General features: G+C 39.4%; 1 protein-coding gene and 1 pseudogene across 6 annotated transcripts in view; both read right to left on the bottom strand.

Moving 5' to 3' along the window:
• NRG1 (neuregulin 1) overlaps positions 1-22319 on the bottom strand; it is a 1111639-nt gene that overhangs the window by 739443 nt on the left and 349877 nt on the right. The window lies entirely within an intron of this gene.
• LOC123385178 lies at positions 1417-7875 on the bottom strand (annotated as a pseudogene).

The following is a 22319-nucleotide window of genomic DNA, read 5'->3' as shown; positions in this document are numbered from 1 at the left end:
TGAGCCAAGGGATAAGGCATCATTTTTCTATGTGGGACTTGTGAACAACTAGTTGTTGCCAATAGTCTAACACTGAGTTATATGAGTTATGATTCTCATAAAAATACATCATGATTCTTCATAGCACTTACCTTTAAAATATCTCACATACATGGAATATGTAAGATTGGTGGTCTTAGGTAACCTTTGGCAAACAAAGTGCAATTCATCTCCGATGACTCACATAATTTGCTTATGAGTGTCTACGTCTGATGACTACGTCTTTTTTCTTATAACTGCTTTATTGCATTTAATCGTGTCAATACGCAAAATGAACTAGTGGTTCAAAATTAATTATTTGGACTCATTAAAGTAGTGAAATATGAAAACAGCATTACAAACGATATACTATGACCTAAACTCGCCAACGTAGTGAAGAAGTTTTTATAGAGAAAGTACATAGTGAATCTGTGCAGAACAAAGTTCTCTACAAATGCGTAAATTTCATGAGCAGTGCAAAAGGAAACCTGCAGACAGGATGTAGAATGATGAACATCTCAAGACTGCACTTCGTGGACTGACCATTTTTCATTGCTGGTCCTGAGTTGTCTGTTGCAAAAGGTTGTCAAAAAGTGGTATGAAGCCACTGAAGCTTTCTTGTCATTTTCAAGGCAGAATTCAGGTATATCTATCAAGTTTTTCCGAAACAAGTCAAAACAAAAGCTGCTAGGTAAAATATTGACGAGTTCCCCCACTCAAGGCAGAGAAGAAACCAAAACCAGTAAGGTATCACTCAAAGTTGCAAATAAGTTCAGTGACAGTCACCTTATGGAGAAAAGCAGAATAAACTAACTGTGAAATTATTTATGAAACTGTTAGAAGATGGATAATGTCAGTGGTGTACAATGTGAAAGAACATTTACTATTTGCTGTTAGGCTTTTATCAGCAGATACTTCTCTTCAGACTTGTACGAAATCAGACATCCACAGTGTAAAGTAGATCATATGTGTACAAGGAGAAATGATTGACAATTATTTATCACTAAAAACGAATGCCAGAGGGGAAGAGATTTCTTATTTGCTAATAATCTTGTAAGTCTTGGTGTACATGAAGGGTGCATTGGGATTGTTATTGACTGAGTGCAATCAATATGCACAACAAAGAAAGATATCCTCACATGAATGACCGAAACTGCACCTAGGGGCAAACCAATGCTGCTGTGTTCACAGTTGTCAAGGTAAGTGTGCATCCTGAACTTGACTTAAAGCTTGAAAGAAATAAAAAAAACTATGAATATCATCAGATTGTAGGCAAGAATTTCTAGCATGCTGTGCAAGAAAATGGGTTGAGAACAGAAGATTCTGTTTCTTCATACTCAAGAACTCTGGCTGTCAAGAGTAAAGGTCGTTAAATGAAACAGTAAGTGAAGAAAAAAATCCAGCAAAAAGATTTCTTTAATTTCCAGTGGAATATATCAGTTGTATATTCAATATCTGGAGGATCCTGAATCTATCATTTCATAGACAGCATTTAAGTTTAAACATTTAGGAAGAGACGGGAAAAGTTTCTAAAAAGACTGAATTTTGATATAGATTAGTTGACCAGAGTTTCTATCTTACTATTTAAAGATATTCCAAACTTATTGAAGAAAGAAATCAGTGCTGTTATGGACCATATTTAACACATCTGAATGCCAAAAATGAATATGAAGAAATAATTATTACAAACAAATCCAATCAAAAATTCATTAGAAATCCACTGGCCGGTTATCTTCTGTGTTGATGAATTCAACATACCAGCCACTTTTCAGAAGAGCATGCCCTCAGCCTAAACAGTTCCTGATAAGGCACTGGATGTCCGTCAGCAAAAACCCTCTCCCTAATTTCTGAATCCTTGTACAATTAGACAAACCAGAACCAGTCAAAAGACCACCAAATATTTGCTGCTCTTCACAATGACTTTTTTTTTTTTTTAACATTTAACTTGTTCTAAGGTTTCTTCACAAATGCTGAAAAATACTCAAGTGCAGACAAGGAATAATCATAATGTTGTGATCAACACTGTGAACATGGATTTATAAATTTAAAACATTGTCTGGTTTAAAACTAAATCTGGTAGGGGCACCTGGAGGGCTCAGTCAGTTAAGCATCTGACGCTTGATTTAGGCTCAGGTCATGATCTTGCAGTGATCTTGCAAGATCTTGCAGTTCATGAGATCGCGCCCTGCATTGGGCTTGTGTTGACAGTGCCCAGCCTGGTGAGGATTTACTCCTTCTCTCTCAGCCCCTCCCTCACTCATGCTCACATGCTCTCCCTCAGAATAAATTTTAAAATAAAAAATGAAAAAAAAATTCTGGCATTCAATGCAGCTTCATGGGGGTCTCTGTGTCTATTAGGGCCAGTCTCTGCATGCTCAACAGTGCTTGCCTTTATCCATTTTTCCACATCCTCCATATCCACTTCTTCTGCCTCCCATCTGTGCTATCAAAAGTCCAGGGGGTCACTAGGGCCACCTAATTTTCCTCCACCAAAGCCACCTCAGTCCAGGCCCCAACCACAATGAAAGCCACCTCTGTCTTCACCAGGGCCACCTCTGAACATTCCACCAGGACCACGGTGGTCCATGCGGACACCTCTTCTTCCCCACATGCCACTGGGGCCACCCCTGCCAAGGTCAATACCCAGGGGTGGAAAGGATGGTGGAAGGAAGCCTTTGGGCTTTGAGGCCTTACACTGGTTGTATTCTGTTCTCTGGGTGAAGTTCTGGTTTTCACACCCCAGATTGGGGCACTGCCAGGGTCTAGCTTGGTGGTGGATGTGTCCTCCTCCAGATGGATTCCCTTGGGAATCTTGGGACCCTCTTCTGAGGAATCCATCTCTATCTCCTCCATGGTCTATGCAACCTCTGGGGCCTTCTGGACCTCCAGGGAGTGGTGGTGGCATCCATCTACCCTCACAGGGAGTCATACCACCCCGCATGCTATTCACCAGAAGCTTCCTCAGAGCAAGCGGAACCTCAAGTTTGTTCCCTTAAAACTTTTTCCCAACAAACCACTCCAAGGCAGCCTTGATAGTTGGCAGGTCTTCGTAGGGCACTGCAGCACTGCCTTTGGGCTTCCCTGTTTCCTTGTCTAAGAAGATAGGGATCATGGGTTGTCTGATTATCTTCTTCATCTTAACAACTCTACACTGTTTAAGAAGTCTGACAGATTACCTAGGGTCACGCTGTCGTTTAAGCCTTGCATATAAATTGCAATGCTGTCAGAGTCTTTATCTGGATCTACAATTGGGCCTAGATCAAGATCTGGTCCTTTGTCCATGAGTCCACCAGGCTTACTGAAGCCACCTTGCTCTCTAGCACCCATTCCACCACAGACTCCTTCCCGCCCACCTCCACTGATGCTTCCAAGATCAAATCTTGGAGTATTATAACCAACAGTAGGCTGCCCATAAGAAGTTGCACAGATAATCTGCCCATAGGTCGCAGTCGTCTGAGGCTGGGTAGAGCTGACATCAGTGGGCTGTCCATAGGTTCCACAATTTTGCTGCCCATATGCCTGTATGGTCTGTGCATATTCTTGAGTGGGCTGGGTAGCATAAGTACTGGCCCTGCTGGGCTGCAGCTTGGCTATAGGTACTGTAATCTGTGGATGTCATTTTCTCTCCTTCCTTCTTGTTCCCACAATGACTTTTAAGTAAGATCTTTCTAATTCAGCAGAAATAAAGAATAAATGAAGAAATAGACTCTATATGCAATCTGTTACAGCTGGTTATCTGTATCCTCATTTTGGAGTAAAGATACTCTCCCCCCTCTCATTAATATAATTGTTCCTTTTTTTCATTCCCACTGCTGAATTATGATGAATTAATTATTCAAAACAGCTATTATCATCACGTTTAAACTATTTACTATTGTTTAAAAATTATGACAGTATTTTAAAACTTTACCTGTAATTGGTCTGCCTATATCCTGGATGTCTATTATGTGGTTTGCAGATACCAAAAAGTGGAGGAACTTTGATGTGTAGGATGGATTGGAGGAAGAAAAATGGTAGGCAGAGAGATGTAAAATAAGTTCAATGGATTAGGAGAGGTCTGCAATGGAGGTGCTAGAAATAAAGCTAAAAAGATAATTGCAAAATGTACTAGCAAGACAGAATTTCCTGAATTTATTCCAAAAGAATAAACATGCACAACATGAGAGGAGTCTTTAAGGAAGAAGAGTCCTTAAGGAAGACTTTGAGGTTCCAAGATGAGGGGAATAGTTTTGTCGACAAAACCAAGAGAGTCAGCGGGAGACAATGGTTTATCCTAGAAAGTGAAGATTTCAGTATAAACACATTGGGTGTGAAGTTAATATGGTAACATCCAAGCAAAGAAGAATATTTTATATAAAATTAAAATAACACTGTATACAGATGCATCTAAAATGTTTGAAAATTGCTAGTTCTCTGAATGACAGTAAGCGAATTACGTTGATCATTTGCCTAATGAACTGGCTTCACAAACAAAGGTAAATAAAAGCGCATACTCTGAATTAGCATGGTCAGGATTAACATAAACACTGTATGTGAATAATTATTACTACTAAATACTGTAGCATAGAAACACAAACATTTCATTTTCATAAATAATATTTGTCCCTAGTTTGAATTACCAAGAGATATACATCTTTACAGTTTTCAGGATTTCATTTGTAGGTTTCCAGTATTTTTTCTCTACCAACAGATATGAAATTTTCCCCAAGAGTTGGCAGTGGTACAAACACAGCTTCATAATCACTGTGAACCGTTGTCTGTTTCTCTTCACTTGAACATTTGCCTTTCTGAGATAATTAACAGCCACAAGTAACGCGCACACACACGCAGGCAAACACAGATACTCCCATGCCAGATCCTCACCCACTGATTCCCCCAATCCCACCACGTAAAAACAGTTGATATGGAGTAACAATTAGCATTTTTTTTACCATTATAATACAATTAAAGTTGGAAAACAAAAGGTTTGCTGCTGGATGGACTGGGGAATTTTTAAATTCTTTGATATTTCTTTCTAAAATATATAATAAGCTCATTTAGTCTCCCAGTAACACCCACATATAGCCTGTCAGGAGAGGATAATGCTACTAAGGGCCTGTTCTTGGGCCTCTTAGTCACTCAACTCTTGTCAGAGCACATGGTTAATATATGGAATTAGTTCATCATGATATCTTGCTAATACAAAATAGCTAAGAAACCTACAAAGATGAAAGGAGATCCAGGTTGGATTAAGGGTAGAGAGTAAGGGGCTGAGGAATTACTCAGGCATTAACTGTGTCAGGTTAGCTTTAACCAAATGCTTGATTTTGTTACCAGGGAGGTCAACTCAAAACTCCTCCTCTTTTACCAAACAGTGGTAATTATCCAGAGAATGGGCAAACATTGATCAGGATACCTACTCAGCTAATGCTGACATCCTCAGCTAATGAGTGTATTGATATAACACATGAGAAATTATGACAAACATCACATTCAGTGTGTCACCTCATAGCCACTGAATTCCTAGCTCTGTCACAGAGTCAACGGGAAAGCTCTCAAGGGTCACTTAGTCTTCTTGAGGTTGCTCTCCTTTAATGAATAAATACTGACATGTTAATACGAATCATCCAGGAATCTATTGCAGAGGAGACTTTGTGCAAAATGAATATTAAACAAATATAAAAGCCACAGAATGGCTAAGTTTAAGTGTAACTAACGATATTTATATTATGGCATACAGTCTCATGAGAGACATTTTGTCATCTGGTGTGAATTTAGGCTACTTTATCTCGTACAGTCCACCTATACTTAGAAATAGTTAACTAAAGAGACAAAGAGAAAGACACACTCACTGAAAGCTGGGTTATCTGATTACCCAGAGAAACAAACATTGGATCAGCCGTAATTACCCTAGAGATATTTTCTGTCAGGACTGGGAATTATATAGTTCCTCTTTCTGCCTTCTTTTTAAAAAAAAAAACTGTCTCATTCTCTGAAAAGTCAACCTGTTCTCCTTTCCCACTGTTCCTCACAGTACTGGTGTGGGAATGGCAATCACTGAAAATCCCAACTCTGGGAAATAAATTCATGCTAACATCAAGTACATGCTGTAAACATTTAATATTCAGCTTTAGAAAATTAGGCTCTACGTTTACCACTGGCCCGTCAGAATATGCTCATGCCTCAACTTAGTCTCTGCCTCCTGACTCTCTTTTGATCCAGAGTTGGGGGTTGAGAGGGGTATTGGATACCCAGGGATCTCAATCCAGACTTTCAAGACACAGAGATCTGAGATTCATTCCTGCTCTGTCTCTTCCAGTTCTGTGACATTGTGGGAACTACCTCAACTCTCTTAACCTCCTTTCTGAAGTGAGGATGATAATATGACTGGCAAGGCGACTGCATCAGAAAAATGTGTACTACCTAGTAGAAAATCTGAGACATGGTATGTATGAAAAACAAATCCTATTAGAATTAGATGCATAAAGATGCAGAGCACTTCAAGAAAAAGATGATACAGACAATGCAGCCTGGAACCTAGTACTGTTTCTGAATGATCACAGAAAACCCAGTACCAAGAGCAATTTTCTACTCAACTGTCAGGTGCCCTACAATGTGAAAGCACATCCCGTACAGCTGGAGGGCCCCTGCTGTAGAGTGTCTCAAGGGGTCTGCAGCAAACCTCTTCTGGTAGAATTACACCTTCAAGGACTCTTTTTGGAGTCTTTGGAATGCATACAAAAGATCCAATCAGCTTCATAATAACCAAGGAATTAGCTGCCTTGAAGGAACATTTGTTCATTTCTCGCTATTTTGTCAGTGAAGGTCATAAAGTCCACACTGAATTCTCTGCAGGGACAGGCACGCAGGATATTCAGTAGTACATTTCCCACTTGGATATGGGAGGCTCGGGCAACTGTACTCTCCCTTTATTCAGTACCTAGCATAATGTTGGCATGCCCCTAAATTATTTGATGACTGAACGGACTGGTACGCAGGGTACTTTGGGGACAATGGAAATTCACCAAGGGCAGAAAAATCTGGCAGAGGATAACTCTTTATTAATAGATCCATATATGCCCCATTAAGAAATGTGATGTAAAAGTGTGGGGTTTTTTCCTCTACACATGAAAGTTCTCATATTTTGCCACAGGTTTTATCATCTTGGGAAACAGTTTTCTAACACTCAAGACAAATTTTTCCAGCACTGTGAAAGGAGTTCTAATTTGAAAGCTGAGCCTTTCCAGATGTGCTTTAAAGCCCAGGGAGGATCTACAACCACAGTCTACCTAAGGCTTCCTCTGTGAAAAGAGCTCTCTTAAGATGGGGAGTGAATTCCTTTCACAAGACATCTTACATAGTTCTTCAAAACAAATTTCTTTTATTGATGCCCCTTCAAATGCTGGCACTCTTAAGTCTCCACTGGTTGATTAGTTTGGGTCAATAAAAACAGTTTGGTCTATCCACACAGCCACCAATACATGAATAGGAATTTTCCCAAATTCTTGCTCTCCCCTATTTCCTCCCTACCTCAAGCCTGAAAACATATCTTCTGCTGTACCAAACAATCACATTACGTTGTAAGTATTGTCAGAATGGCTTCTAATACAAATTTATGGGATTCTGTATAGTATGATTCAGATAGCACTGTTCTTGGGAGGTACTAGAGCTAGGTTCTGATCTGAGCACTAGTTGCCCGCAAGACATTGAACAAATCATGGATGTTTACGGAGCCTTAGTTTTCTCATATGTTCTGTAGGATGGCTGAACTATGAGTTGTTTTCTTTTTTATTTTTAATGTTTATTTATTTTTGAGAGAGACAGAGACAGAGACAGAAAGACAGAGACAGAGAGCGGAGGGGTGGGGGCAGAGAGAGAAGGAGACACAGAATCTGAAGGAGGCTCCAAGCTCTGAAATGTCAGCACAGAGCCCAACGCGGAGCTTGAACTCACAGACTGCGAGATCATGACCTGAGCCGAATCAGGCGCTCAACTGACTGAGCTGCCCAGGTGCCCCTGAACTATGAGTTTTTAAATTTTTTTTAACGTTTATTTATTTTTGAGACAGAGAGAGACAGAGCACGAACAGGGGAAGAGCAGAGAGAGAGGGAGACACAGAATTGGAAGCAGGCTCCAGGCTCTGAGCTATCAGCCCAGAGCCCAACGCAGGGCTCTAATTCACGGACCGTGAGATCATGACCTGAGTTGAAGTCGGACGCTTAACCGACTGAGCCACCCGGGCGCCATAAATTCCCTTTTCGATTCTAAAATCTGAAGAAATTTCAGGCTTTTGTATGCACATGATAGGTACTCAATAAATGTTTGGTAGTTTAGATAAGGTAACAAAGTTAATAATGCAGTGTAAAAAAATGACTGGTCTAATTGATTTGGAGTGATTTCTGCCAGATAAGATGTAATGAGAAAAGAACACAAAATGTGTATATTATGATCTCACCTTGTAAAAGGAGTACCAAAAATCCTATGTATCTATAGTATGCATGTATGTGTATATATGTATGTATATGTGTGTATATGAATATATGAATGTGTGTGTATATATATATATATATATGAATTTGTATATATCTTTCAGTATATGAGCTTTGGAAGAAAAAAACCCAGACATATTCTATCTAGGTTATTGACAGTTTTTCTGGGTATATGTTTATAAGTTGAGGCTGATTTTGATGTATAGGCAATGAGAAGAAAAGTGGAAACTAAACCGAAAGGAAAACTAGAAACTATGCTAAATTTCTCCCCACCAATTTGTGCATAAGATATAATCACATTTTCTCATTCCTATAAAATTATCTATTATGTATGTGCACATGTCAACAGAAACTTTTACAATAGCTTAATCCATCTCCCTCTCCCAATTAGGGGACTCTGTCACTTTCAGTGCTGCTAGTTTGGGCTCTGAGGCACAGCATAAGCTATATGGTCAGCATGGACTTTCAGGACCTGTCAAACCATACCAGGATGAGATGTTAGGTGCACACTATCAGCATAAATAATTTATTCCGGTGCTGTCCTTCATTACATCAGTTCTGACTGGTTCTAGGAGTAGCAAAGGTCAATAAAAGAAGTGACCTAGGATTAGGGGGTAGGTCTGTAAAGAGAATGAGCTGAAAGATCAAGTCAGCTAGTGAACGAGAAATTCAAGACAGTGACCGGGAGGTCCTGAAAAGGAAGCCTAAAGGGGCTTGAAACCTGGTAGAGAATAAAAGACTCAAGATTGGGGAGTACAAAAGGGGTCAAAGAACAGGTATGCTTGAGAGGAAAGATGGGATGTGAGAGACTCTTGTTAGGAGAGAACAGATGCGCCTGAAAAAGTAGATTCCTGTAGACATAGGGAGACAAATGTCTCTGGAAGAGCTGAGATCAAGGAATTGTAAAGTTAGGTTGTTAAATGGGTCATTCCAAGCAAATGAGGAAACCACACAAAAGCATTTCAAGGAGTCAGGTAAGACTAAGGACCTAATCCACTTATGGGTGTCCTTTAAGGGCCTTTCTAGGGCCCTAAATGTGAGTTATGAGGAGGGATAAATTGTATGGAGTGCAATGGTAAGATCCATCAAAGAGAACAATTTGGGGGTGAACATGGGCATAGTCTGGCAAATATCCTGAACATTCTAGTGGCAAAGGAGGAAACTGCCAGGCTAATCACCCGTTACTGGCCACCTTCATCCTCCAGTCACGCATGTGTGTGTATGTGTGCTGGGAGAAAGGAAATTGGGCTGCATGGAACCAGTGTCCATAAAGGAGACCTACGTTTCAAATGCAATGAACTGTTGAGAATACAGAGGATTCATTAACAATCCAACAGACACAGAGCTAAGTCAGAAGCGGAGGATGAGTGTAGGGTGGCAGACATAAAGGAAATGAAAATTGAAGTCTGCTAACCAAAAAGAGCTTACAATGCCAGGGGAATTTAGAGATAAGGGAAAAACATATACACGACTAGCCTAAAGATTCCCTAAGCCGTCTTCATGTTGTTTGGTATTAATATTAGACTAAGGCTCAAGAGGATGCTATAGCCTGGAATGTTCCCTAAGTTTTCATGTGGTCCACATCTGGGTTCCCTGCATTTAGGAAAAGCAATGGGTAGACAACTGCATCCATCATTCACATGGAGTGGCCAGGCAGGACAGCAGATCTACAGGTCAGGAGCCCTCAAAGCAGTGGGAAGTAACAAGTCAGGTGAGTGGTCTGAAGCAGAGCAAAGAAATTGAAGCTGAATTGCTGCTAGAAGCTCATGTCCCACACTCTAGCCCAATACTGCTACCTACTGTAGGGACTGAGAACTTTCCCTAGGCATCATCACCTTGTCAAGGCTACTCACACAACTCCTCCTCTCACTTGCCCTTAACTTTGACAAGACAGCCAGGTAAATCGGCATTATTAACAATTTAAGTGTAGCCCAGATAAGGAGAGGGTAGCTATGTCTACAGGGTGTGTGGAAATGGAGTGGAGAATGAGACTTGGAAACATTTGAGTAACTAGCTTCTGGCAAAACTGGCTTTTAGCCTTTTTCCATCATATCCTGAAAATGGTCAATTGCTATATCTGAATTTATTGAGAAGTTGATGTTTCCAAAACACTTGTGGAGGATGAATGAATTTTTTCACCAGCAAATAGGTCAGAGCATCTTTTTTTCTTTTTCTTTTTTTTTTTTTTATAGCCAGGGCAGTAATACAATGGAAGTTTAAAAGATACGCTTGACAGCCATTCATAGCATACCATTATTAGCCCCCAAATGAAATCGCCTTTATCTGTTTGCCAATTATTTTATGTATGCTTTATTATGTATTTGTCATGTATTTGTATTTATTTGTCAGTTATTTTACGTATGTTCAATTAGGGTAAACAAATCAGTGCATCAGAGACTCACTAGGTATAGACAATACCAGTTCATCTACCCCTGCCTCAGTTTTACAAAAAAGAAAATATGAATAATGCTAGGAGTGCTTTGCCTGATTGATCCTCGTCAAACACACCATCCCCACCACCTGCCTCAGACAGACAGACAGACAGACACACACACACACACACACACACACACACACACACACACACACACACCTTAAAAACTGTCAGAAATAAGAGAGACATCCCAATTCTTGAGAGGGTGTTTTTGGCTGCTTTACTGACTTTTTCTAAAATGAGGATCTTAATCGGGTGCCTGGGTGGCTCAGTCAGTTGAGCATCCATCTTTGGCTCAGGTCATGATCTCACAGTTCATGGATTCAAGCCCCACATCGGGCTTTGTGCTGACAGCTCAGAGTCTGGAGCCTGCTTTGGATTCTGTGTCTCCTTCTCTGTCTGCCCCTCCCCTGTTCACCCTCTGTCTCTGTCTCTCAAAAATAAATAAATGTAAAAAAAATTTTTTTAAACAAGGATCTTAAGACAGAAGAAAGAAAACTAGGCTTTCCTTGGTAGCAAAGGAGAGAGAGAAAAAAAAATCAGAATGGATTCATAGGTATATGAGGAAAAGTACATGTAGTGGTTAGGGATTTGTGCATCTTATAAAATGAGCTTCTATCCTTCCTGTCTAGAACCAATCATAGCAGAAAACAGGAAAGGCAATAGTTGGTAAAATGTGCTCAGGTGGAATGTACATCAGACAGAGCCCTGTTGAGATGACTAGCATCAAACATTCCAGGAATGGCTGATGCTCAATCAGTTGACTTCTTCCTCAAAGTATCGTGACGTGGTTATGAAATGCCTTACTTCAATAAAGAGCTCCGAATTCCTCTGAAAAAATGAAACAACAGGAATAGAAAGGCTTTCACTGCTTTAAAAATGATCCCAATATAATACTGGTATTAAATTCTTAGAATTTAATGTTTCCTGAGGCTATCCTACAACATAATAAGAAATATCATAGCTTTAAGAAGAAGCTCAACAGCACTTTCATGCTTTGTAGAAAAGCCGAGTTACAGAAAAAACAAATCAAAAGTAAACAGATGGAAGGAATGCCACATGGGGTAAATAGACAACATGGGAAATCCTTCCTACACGGGAATTATAGAAGGCTTCAACCGACTCACTGGTGATGTGAGTGAGGAGGCAATAACATGGTTGAGAAAGAAGAGTGGGGAGAGAAGACTCAAATATGGGGAGAGTGAAAGAGGAATGGAGGTCACCCCTCTACTGTACTGATGGGAAAGATACAGTCATAGCATAGGCCTATCATGGGTAATATCACTTCCCTGGTTGGCATAAAAGGCTCTCTCATTGTGTCAATTACCACATTTATGCCAGCTGGCTGCAGAAGAGGCAAATCCAAGGAAGGAAGGAAGGAAGGAAGGAAGGACGGAAGGACGGAAGGACGGAAGGACGGAAGGAAGGGGAAAGAAAAGAAAAGAAAAAGAAACAGTGCCCAATTTGATGTTGCTTTACAGATAGAAAAAAATAGAATGCTGATCCTTTCTGGGTTTAGCAGACCCAGAAAACCACTTCCACTGGTACAATACAATATACCTGCCACTTCAGAGACAGGATCTATTAAATAAGGGCAAGAAGTCAGGCAAATCCTTGCTGACCACCTACCATATTTCATGCCCTGTTCTAGATGCCATGGAACAAGTCAGACAGAGTTTCTGCTCTTGAGGAGCTTATATTCTAATAATAATTGCATAATAAAGTGATACTTAATTCATATTGGCTCTTCAGGAAAAAAGTAAAGAGGGGCTAACATGAAGCCAATTTGTCACCACTCCCCTTTCTTCAGTGGAGAAGACATTTGCCAAATCAATTATGGCATTCTCAGCTGCTGAACCCTTCTCAACCCAGCGCTCCTGACAGCCGGTAAGATTTCATCAGTGTCAGGTCCTGGAAACCTAAACCAGAGTTATCTTACATTTGACATACAAACCTATTTTTTCCTCTCTTATTTTATTTCCTTTTTATTTTTTCTTAACCATTTGTGGAAAAATTGGAAAATTCCTAGTAGTACTAGAGAAAACCAACAAAAGGGAGGGAAGTCCCTCTCTTCTGGCCAGTGTTTTCAAACGGATTTCGAAGAACCCAGGGATTAGACCAGTCTTGTTCACAGCACTGGAAAGAATTTAAACTGAAAGCTGTGCCTCCAGGTGGTGGCCCCAATGCCTGCTGCACAAACAATTCTGTTGTTCTCCAACATTTTCCTCACTGTGATCTTTTCTGGGAGGGTGTAAGGCCTTATTTTAATCAAGTGTCTTAAAGATGGTACTCAGGTGCTCTTGGCATTCTCTTCAATCAAATAAGTGGCTGGCCATTTTCTTCTTTAGTGTCTTCTGTCAGGCTTTGGTCTTACTATGTCTGATTATATGTGAAGTCTTTAAGAAAGGACCCTGCTTAGCTCTATGGAAATTACTTACCAAGGTCTCTTTCCTTGCTAATCCATCTTGACCCACTGCCTTACTTTCATGCCTGACTGCTCAGGTAGCTTTTGCCGCCACTATCTTGAGGCTACCTAGATCTAAGCACTCCTTACTACCCAAGGCCTAGGGCTAATGTACTTAGATTTCTCCTTTCCCTTTGAGTTACTTTCCATCCCTCCAAGAAAAAAAAAGAAAAGAAAGAAAGAAGAAAAAATTTCATGCAACTGAGATCCTAGAGCTATCTGCCCCCTAGTCAGATCGCTTCCATTTCTATAAGCCTTTTAAGTGTTTGGACTACCTTTGTGTAAAGTATTGAGGATCATACACAGCTGGGTTTTCTAACACACTCCTGGGGCTCCTCTCTAATCCAATCAGAAAGCACATAATCACTAAATATAAGTTAATTTCAGTATTACCCAAAACAAAACATAATTAGAAGGACAATGTGCTGTGAAAATTATCATAGAAAGCATTCAAAAGCTAAATATAAATGCATTTGAATTCTGTATGGTTTAGGGTTATTTGTGCCACTGTTCCTCTCCATTAGGGCAGAACCACAGTTGACTTTAGCTGTGATTTCATGGTCTATAAAAACAACCACTGAGAATTGGGTATGGACTGTGACTGTGTTCACATATTTCATGAGTCTTCTTCAATATCAACACTTACTCATCCTCCTTCTACTAATGATAGCCCATCTATGTTACTTCAGTGTAATATACATAGGTTATTCTCACTAGATCCAGAATGGGCCAGATATACTCAGTGGGAAAATGAAGTTCAGAATGGCTTCTAAAATTGAAATGTATTAAGCAACTCCCTTAAGAAACACTGGGCAATGAATTGTAGTGGGGAAACTATAATAATGGATAATAGGAAAAATACCTCCAACACATGTAAGTACAATTTCAACTAATGGGACAAAGCTACAGACCAGCCTAGTATGCTAGAGTGTCTCTTCTTAAATTGGGGCTATTAAAGGTCTTCATGTAGGTCCTTGAAGTTGAAATTCTCATGTGTTTTTCTACAGACAGTTTTAAGGACAATGGTAAATATACCTTTAATTTAATGCCTTTGCTGGATTATTGCTTCAGGAGTCAAAAGTAGGTCTAGGAAAGATGATGAGGCTCAATGAGTCTTTGTGGTCTCTCTAAATTCCTAAATAATAAGATGTATGTAAATTACAGAAAGCACAGGAAAAGAAAATCTTTCTCCCCTACTGTGTTTTTTAAAATGTTTTTAATGTTTACTTATTTTTGAAAGAACGAGAGAGAGAGAGACAGAATCCAAAGCAGGCTCCAGACTCTGCGCTATCAGCACAGAGCCTGACATGGGGCTCGAAGTCACGAACTGTGAGATCATGACCTGAGTCAAAGTCAGGCACTTAACCGACTAAGCCACCCAGGCACCCCTCTGCACACTCTGTATGACTCTAGACAAGTAACAACTTCCATGGGGCTCAGTTTCTTCATCTGTTGAATGAAAAGACTATAAGTACACACTTCATAGTTTTAGGAGAAAAAAAAACCATCTCTATAGCACTATTTCTGTAATTATTATAAATCTGGTCATGGAAAGTACTGGGGTCCAGCAATGCCCTTGAAAATCACTCAGCTAAGACTAAATAAAGTCTCTCCATGGACCCTTAGTCCTATTTTAGAGTCCTTCTTCTTTATAATAAAGCACTCTGACAACGTTGATTTACCTTTATCTCCAAATACATCTACTTCATCTCTGCCTATCAGGGCATCTTCTTGTATCTTTCTAGACTTCCATGATATAGAATCCTTATTGCCATCTTTTGTCCATTCTCACAGATACTGTGTATCACATTCTACCCTGCTGAATAGACTTCTCTGCCTTTCAGCCTTTTTTCTTCTATGACTCACCATGATGAGCTTTGGTCTAGTGGCATGTAGGTTTTGAAGTCAGACAGATCCCAGTCTGATATCTCCCACTGTCCATGCCAGAAGTCTGAGGTTCCATATGGCACCTACTGCTCCCTTGTCAGGTAACATCACAGCCGGCCAAATGGTATGTTCAGGAAAGAGAATATGTAAGTTTGAAACATCTCAGTTTCCTCTAAAAATTTTCTACCCATTACCGGTGAGGTCAAACTGGTCTTTGGATATCATTCTAAACCGAATTCCGCAGACAACTCACCTATTAAAATGGCACAACTGACCTAGAGGTGCATTATGGAAGTAACTTCTGCCAGGTTTTCTCAACTAATGACCTTCCCCAGCTTTGATGGTGGCCTATGGTTTACTTAGCCACAGATGGGAGACCCCTGATAGTGGAAAGTACAATAAATGCACAAAGTGTTTCATTTTACTGCATTTGATGGCTGGAAAGTGAAATTACAAAGTATATGGTTGCTTTACCAAGCTGAAAGGAGCCAAGTAAAACACATTTGAGGATGAAATGAGAGATCTCTTTAGAAAAGAGAAGAGAGGTGACATATGATTGTCTGTCATAAGCACTGGCTCACCTTATGATGATTTTGAAAACCACCAATAAGTGTGAGAATACTGAAGTGTTTTACACAAGTTAATATGAGTTAATGGTATAATGTTGATTCTACAATAATTATTGGTTTCATTGGCTCACAAACTGTTAATAACTTATTTGTACCCAGAGGCACTAGTGGATTCTAAGACAAACCAAAATTAAAAAATCAGATATTCAAACTACTAAAATTAAAACATGATAATATAAAAGCACAACCTATTCATTTGAGATAGTGGAACAAAGTAATTTATCTGATGCCTTTTGTTGACTGGAACATGAGGATAATGAACTCAAGGATTCATTTCCATAATTTCTCATGACCCTACTCATTCATTGAGACAGCCTGTACTAGTTCCAACCTATGATCTCTGTCATCATTGGTTACTAAAGGAATCTTCAGGGAAATGATACCAAAATAATAAATATCAAAATTTATATTTACGTAGACAAAGAGAACACATTCAATTAGAGATCTAGAACACCCCTCCAAGTCAAATAAGAATAGATGCTGGGAAGAGAAGAACAAGCTGACATTTTTCAATCCTTTCTTACATTCTTCAGTCTGTATATGACAGGCTATATCCATTTATACTTTTGTCTCTTTCCTCCTTTAAATATAAATGAACCTTTCCAAAGTTATATTGATTCCCTTAGAAAAGGTTTTAATACCCTAGGCTTAGTATGTCACCCTTTTTCATATAGATACGGCTTCCAAGCTTCAGGAAGAAAATAGATCTAAAAAGATGGCTCCTTTCCCAAAGTGCTTGAATGTAAGAGAAATGGCAGGCAACACCAAGCTTACACCCAGTAGGCCTGGGAAGAAACAGGACTTAAATGAATTAGATATTGATTGCTTGGGTATTTTTGAAATTCTTTTAATCCGAATTGGTTCCCTAGAGAAGGGATTGGATTCGGACGTCAAATGACAATGAAAATAATTCTTGAAAGTACAAAAACCTTATTTTGAAGGTCCTTATAGGTCATTTATTCCAAGCTTCAATTCTCTCACATCCCCTTTAGTGATATTTCAAACCATCACTGAGTACTTCTTGATAAAGAAACATTAATTAATTTATTAACTAATGGGAGTAATTTGCAAGGTTGGAAAGCAAGGGCTCTTCGTTAAACTTTGGTAATTCTGTAACCCTTATTATAGGAAAATTACAAGTCTTTTTTCCCCCAAGAGCTAACCCTATGTGGTTTGAAGATTAACATGACTTTCAAAACCTTTTAGTAACCAGCTTTGAGATTTTCTCTCACACACTTCCAAAAACATATGTTGAAGCTGAGTGCCTGTGAGCAATGCCTACATAACGTCCCACTGGAATGAAACAGAAATAGATAAAATATATGAAAACCAAATCCAAACACAAAATAACACTAGTGGCAGTCTGTTTCCTTGACAACTTTAATTGCAGTACTATTCAAAGTGATATATTGTTATGTATGTGTCAGATTGGCCACTATGCCTCATCAAAAGATTTGGCCATTTGTACAATTAACAATGAGCATTCTTACAATTGTTTTTAAATATTAGAATAACGTAGCTCCTAATTTTCCCTTCACCTTTCATTCCATTTACCATGTTCGAGTCTCATTTGGAAAAGCAAAGAGTCTCTTACTGTGAAGAAAAGCATCCCTAATTTTGTTCCGAGTAAGGAATGTCTCGAGTGAGGCCAACACACATTGCTTCTTCCTTCTCTTATTCCTTGTCATGCATTATCTCATTTGCTTCTCACTTCAACTTTGAGAGGCAGGTACCATTATTAACTCCACTGAACTGAAGAGGAAAGGGTGTCTCAGAGAGGTCATGTAAGTTGCCCAAGGTCACACAGCTAGTAAAGGGAAGAGACAAGACCCCAAGCTTACACCCCTAACTATGGCATCCCTTGAATATATCAGTTTGTAAATCTGTTATAGTTCTGTCAGTTTTTTAAAAATAAATGTTTACTCATTTTTCAGAGAGAGCATAAGCAGGGGAGGAGGGAGAGGGGGTCAGAGGATCTGAAATGGGCCCTGCACTGACAGAAGCAAGCCCAATGTGGGGCTAGAACTCCTTAACTGTAAGATCATGACCTGAGCCAAAGTTGGACACTCAACTGACTGAGCCACCCAGGCACCCCTATCGCTGTCAATTTAAATATGTATGGCTGAACAGAGGAGGTCATTATCTAAATGAAAGAGAATATAACTTTCGTACAGATTATGAGTAATTGAAAGACTACTCATAGTCTATACAAACTATCTCGTAAAGAAGTAAGATACTACTTTTGCAAAAGTTCAAAACAGTGTTCCAGATAAAGGTTTTTAAATGGGGATCAACAACTGAACTCACATATTAGTTAAGTAAACATTTCTTATTAATACTATGTGGAGCAAGATATACTCACTTGAACTTGAACAAATGTCTTTAAATTTAGGGTAAGGTTTTGGATTCTCTCCCAGTCTTAACCCTTCCCAAAGGAACAGCAAGGGAACAGTGAATACTTTTTGCTCTATTACACTCATTTATAGTGACTTCCAAAGTGTAGTTTGTATGTCTCCACCATTTTAAATGAGCCACACTCTGCTACTCTCAGTAAATTATGCTACTTTTAATTTAAATCCACGCAAAGCATTTAACACAAACCATTTTCTCAAGTCTTGCTTTTTGAACCTGTGAACAATATCCCGATGACAGAAAATCATCTCTAAAGTTTCACAGAGAGACGCATCATTACATACCTACTAACTAGAAATATCTAAAGTAAACCAAAGGTATATGAATAGGAATACAAGTGCAGCAAATTGTAACTGCCTATGAGGAGAACACCCTTCTCTTATGATGTTTATTAAATCCTACTGTAAAGTATACAGTTTGCTTTTAGGTATACTCCTTTGCCTAGAGGGTGAGAGGGGAAAGAAAGGAGCCCCCAGGTGTTTGGGGCTGAGGTCTCCATTAATCAAGGTTTTGATCATCAGTTGAGCTTGAGCATAGTAGTCTGAAAATTATCACGTTTTTTTTTAATTTTTTTTAACGTTTATTTATTTTTGAGACAGAGAGAGACAGAGCATGAACAGGGGAAGGGCAGAGAGAGAGGGAGACACAGAATCTGAAACAGACTCCAGGCTCTGAGCAGTCAGCACAGAGCCTGACGTGGGGCTTGAACTCACGGACCGTGAGATCATGACCTGAGCCGAAGTCGGACGCTTAACCAACCAAGCCACCCAGGCGCCCCAAAAATTATCACTTTCTTAAACAATGAGTGAGCTACCAAAAGTAACGCTCTAGACTAGAAACCAAAATCACTATGGACGTTCCCAAAGAGATGCAGGGTTTGGGGAAAATAACAGTTAATTACTCTCGAGCCTAACAGGACTCAGAAGAGCAGACTAAAATAAACTCCCAGGTTTGATGATCAGGCTTCATCAGAGAGAAGAGCTTTCCATCAACAGCTGGTGAAAGGCCATAGGCAATCTAAAGCTGGAAGAAGCTGTTTAGAAGAAAGTGAATCTCCTTTGTAACTTCCTCTTTGGCATATTATTCTTGACTGTTTCATTCTCACTCTTCCTCTTTTCTCATTCTTGAAAACTCATTTGTCCCCAAGGCTTCAGCAGCCATCAAGAAAAACGCCAAACTCATTAAGGCTAGCCTGGAATAAACCCACCCCAAGTGCGTAAAACACCAATGAGATTTAACGGATCAGAGAAGTACAGATTTCTTCTCCTTGGCATCCTCTATCTAACCTGTCATTAGTAAGCCTACTGAACCCACCCCTTCCTCTTGATTCTCAGTCATGCTTCGTTATAAATCTACCGTGATTTCTCACTTGAATTAGTTTGCAACACTGCCATTGCAGACCAGTTTCTAAGGTAAATCTAATTATGTCATTCTCTACACCCACTCTCAATTCACAAAAATTTAGAGTCGTGTATACTCTAAAATGGTAGCTGACTCGGAATCTCTGCATTCTGGATTGTTAAAGTGTCAGTTGGGGTCAGAAGGCTACTCTCAATAAGCTTCTCAAAGAAGCTTAACAATTAATCATGAATTTATCTGGATAAGGCTGTGTACATTAACAATAACTACTGGAATTATTACCATTCAGTATGGTACTTGGTATTCTTCCTTGACCCATCAAGAAGGGGTCAGGAGCTACTCCTGTGTTCTCCTGGGATTATGAACCTCTCCCTACTCAGCAATACAAGGCTGACTGGACATTGCCTGGTAACTGTGATCCACAGTCAAGATTAGTGTAAGGCTCCTTGAGGGCAAAAGCTATAGTAATAATTTACTTTTGTGTTTCCAGAGCTCTGGCAATAGAATAAAGTATGTACTTAATAGGTATTTGTTTTAATGTGTTTTGTTTTGTTTTGTTTTTTATTTAGAAAATCAGCTGATGGTTTTATGCCTCTAATCAGATTAATTATATGAATCAACAAAAAATGGATTAGACAATAGGGAATTTTAACTTAAGTCCAATCTGTGTGCAGAAAGAACTTTTGAATAACTGGAGTCATGGGTGCAAATGCTACCAAGAAGTTTTTGGAAGAGGAAAGGGCAGAGACATTGGTACTTCTTGGGCAACCAGTATTTGCTAGGTCTTATCCCCGCCAAATTAGATAAATACCCTTAAGTCTTCCTCACTGGCTGTGAGGTGGTGTTTATGTTTAACAGATGTAAACAAAATCAGATTCAGAGAGATTGAGTGATTTCCTACAGTCACAGAACGGCTATATAGCAGAAGCCAGGTTCCAACCACGTCTGCTTGACAGAAAGTCTATCATTCCACGCGTTATTTTTTTTGTAGGCAACGGAACACCAACAATAACAACAAATCCAAATGACAGGCCTGGTAGTTCTAAGTCTGTTTAGCTTCCTAAAGGAATCCTGATGAATGAATCCAGGAGTCAAAAATTAATAAGAATTTGACTGTATAATAGGTATACAATAACCTGAAATTTTTATTAATTTCTCCTAACCTTTATATCAGGATGTCCTAAAACTTCAAAAAGACTTCATATACATATATATATTCAGAATGACAGAGCACATTTTCTCAAAATTTGGCTCATGTGTTCTCCTGCATAGACATCCACTAAGACACATGACTCAAGTGAACACCTTAGAAGCTCCGGCCACGCAAGACTCTATCTCCATGTAGAGCAACAGCAATGTCACTACATGCTCTGTAGAGAATGGATACTCAAAACCCCACGCCTGCCTCTTAGTTGAGTCCACATCTCTGTGCGCCACAACCCAGTAACCTGTGACAAATTTAAAAATGTAATAGAGCCACAGAAAGAAAAAAAGAACAGGAAGAATTGAGCTCTGGTATGATAAGGCATGTGCCTGAGGGCCATGATCTTTAAGTTACAGTAGGCCAGGAAGTAACAAAATATTACCCGAAGTAATTACTGTTATAATTTAGTCTTGTTGTAAATTATCCCCAGCATTGTATTCCAAGTATCATAAAGTATTGGAAATCACTGCCATAATTTACCCGGAATTTATTCCTACTCCTTCTTATATTCTGTTCTAATTTTAGTCTTTTAATTCTGTTTAGAAACACGAACAGGTTTTTATTGGATGTTCATTTCATTTCCCTATTATCTTCAATCGGAACTTTCAGTGTATTGTATTCTGGGACGTGTGCCAATTCTACATGTACTCAGGGATATATCTGTATCTGTATCTATATATAGATATATACAGTCTCTATTGCCTTGTGTATGGGTATGAAACTGGACGACAGAGATGATGATGATTTCAACTTCCTGAGAAAAGAGGAGGTGGTTCCCTTTAACTAAATACCCTGATTTACCTGAGGCAATCCAGTTACATGCTCTCCAGACCTTCATGCTCTCTCATGGAATGGAAATGGTGGGCTCCTTCTACAGGTAAGTAGATGAGGTGATGGACTATAGAGAACACAGTCCATGACCACAGAGGGAATACATTCCTAGTGTAAACCTGTGCTGACCCACAGGGGAGCCATAGGCCCCAAAATGTCTACTACACCTGAAATGTGCTTGCCTGAGTCAGATGTGCTATAAATACAAAATGCTCACTGGACTGTGAACAATTTAGTGTGAAAAAATATGTAAAATATCTCCCTAATAATTATGTATGTTAAACGTAGACATGATAACTTGGGACACAATTACATTTTTGAAATGCGGCTGCTAGAAAGTTCACATTGTATATGTGGCTCAAATGATTTTTCTGCTGTTCAGTTATGCTGAAGACATTCTGACGCTCTGAGCTCTAAAACAGACTGGATAGAATGTATTGGGGTGATAATAGGCTAGTAAGCAATGCAAAAACCGCTTAAAAAAAGAGGCAGATAAGGAACATGTGGGACCCATGGCCTGGCAAACCATATCTGGCAAGCTTGCTTTCTCTGATTCATGAGACGAGGCAAGCAGGTGACTATGTGAGGCCAAGCTAACATGGAGGTGTGTGTG

The sequence above is a fragment of the Felis catus genome, chromosome B1 (assembly GCF_018350175.1).
Source record: "Felis catus isolate Fca126 chromosome B1, F.catus_Fca126_mat1.0, whole genome shotgun sequence".
In the NCBI taxonomy this organism is placed as follows: Eukaryota; Metazoa; Chordata; class Mammalia; order Carnivora; family Felidae; genus Felis; species Felis catus.
The sequence above is the reverse complement of the archived record's forward strand: the minus strand, read 5'-3'. Positions and strand labels throughout refer to the sequence as shown.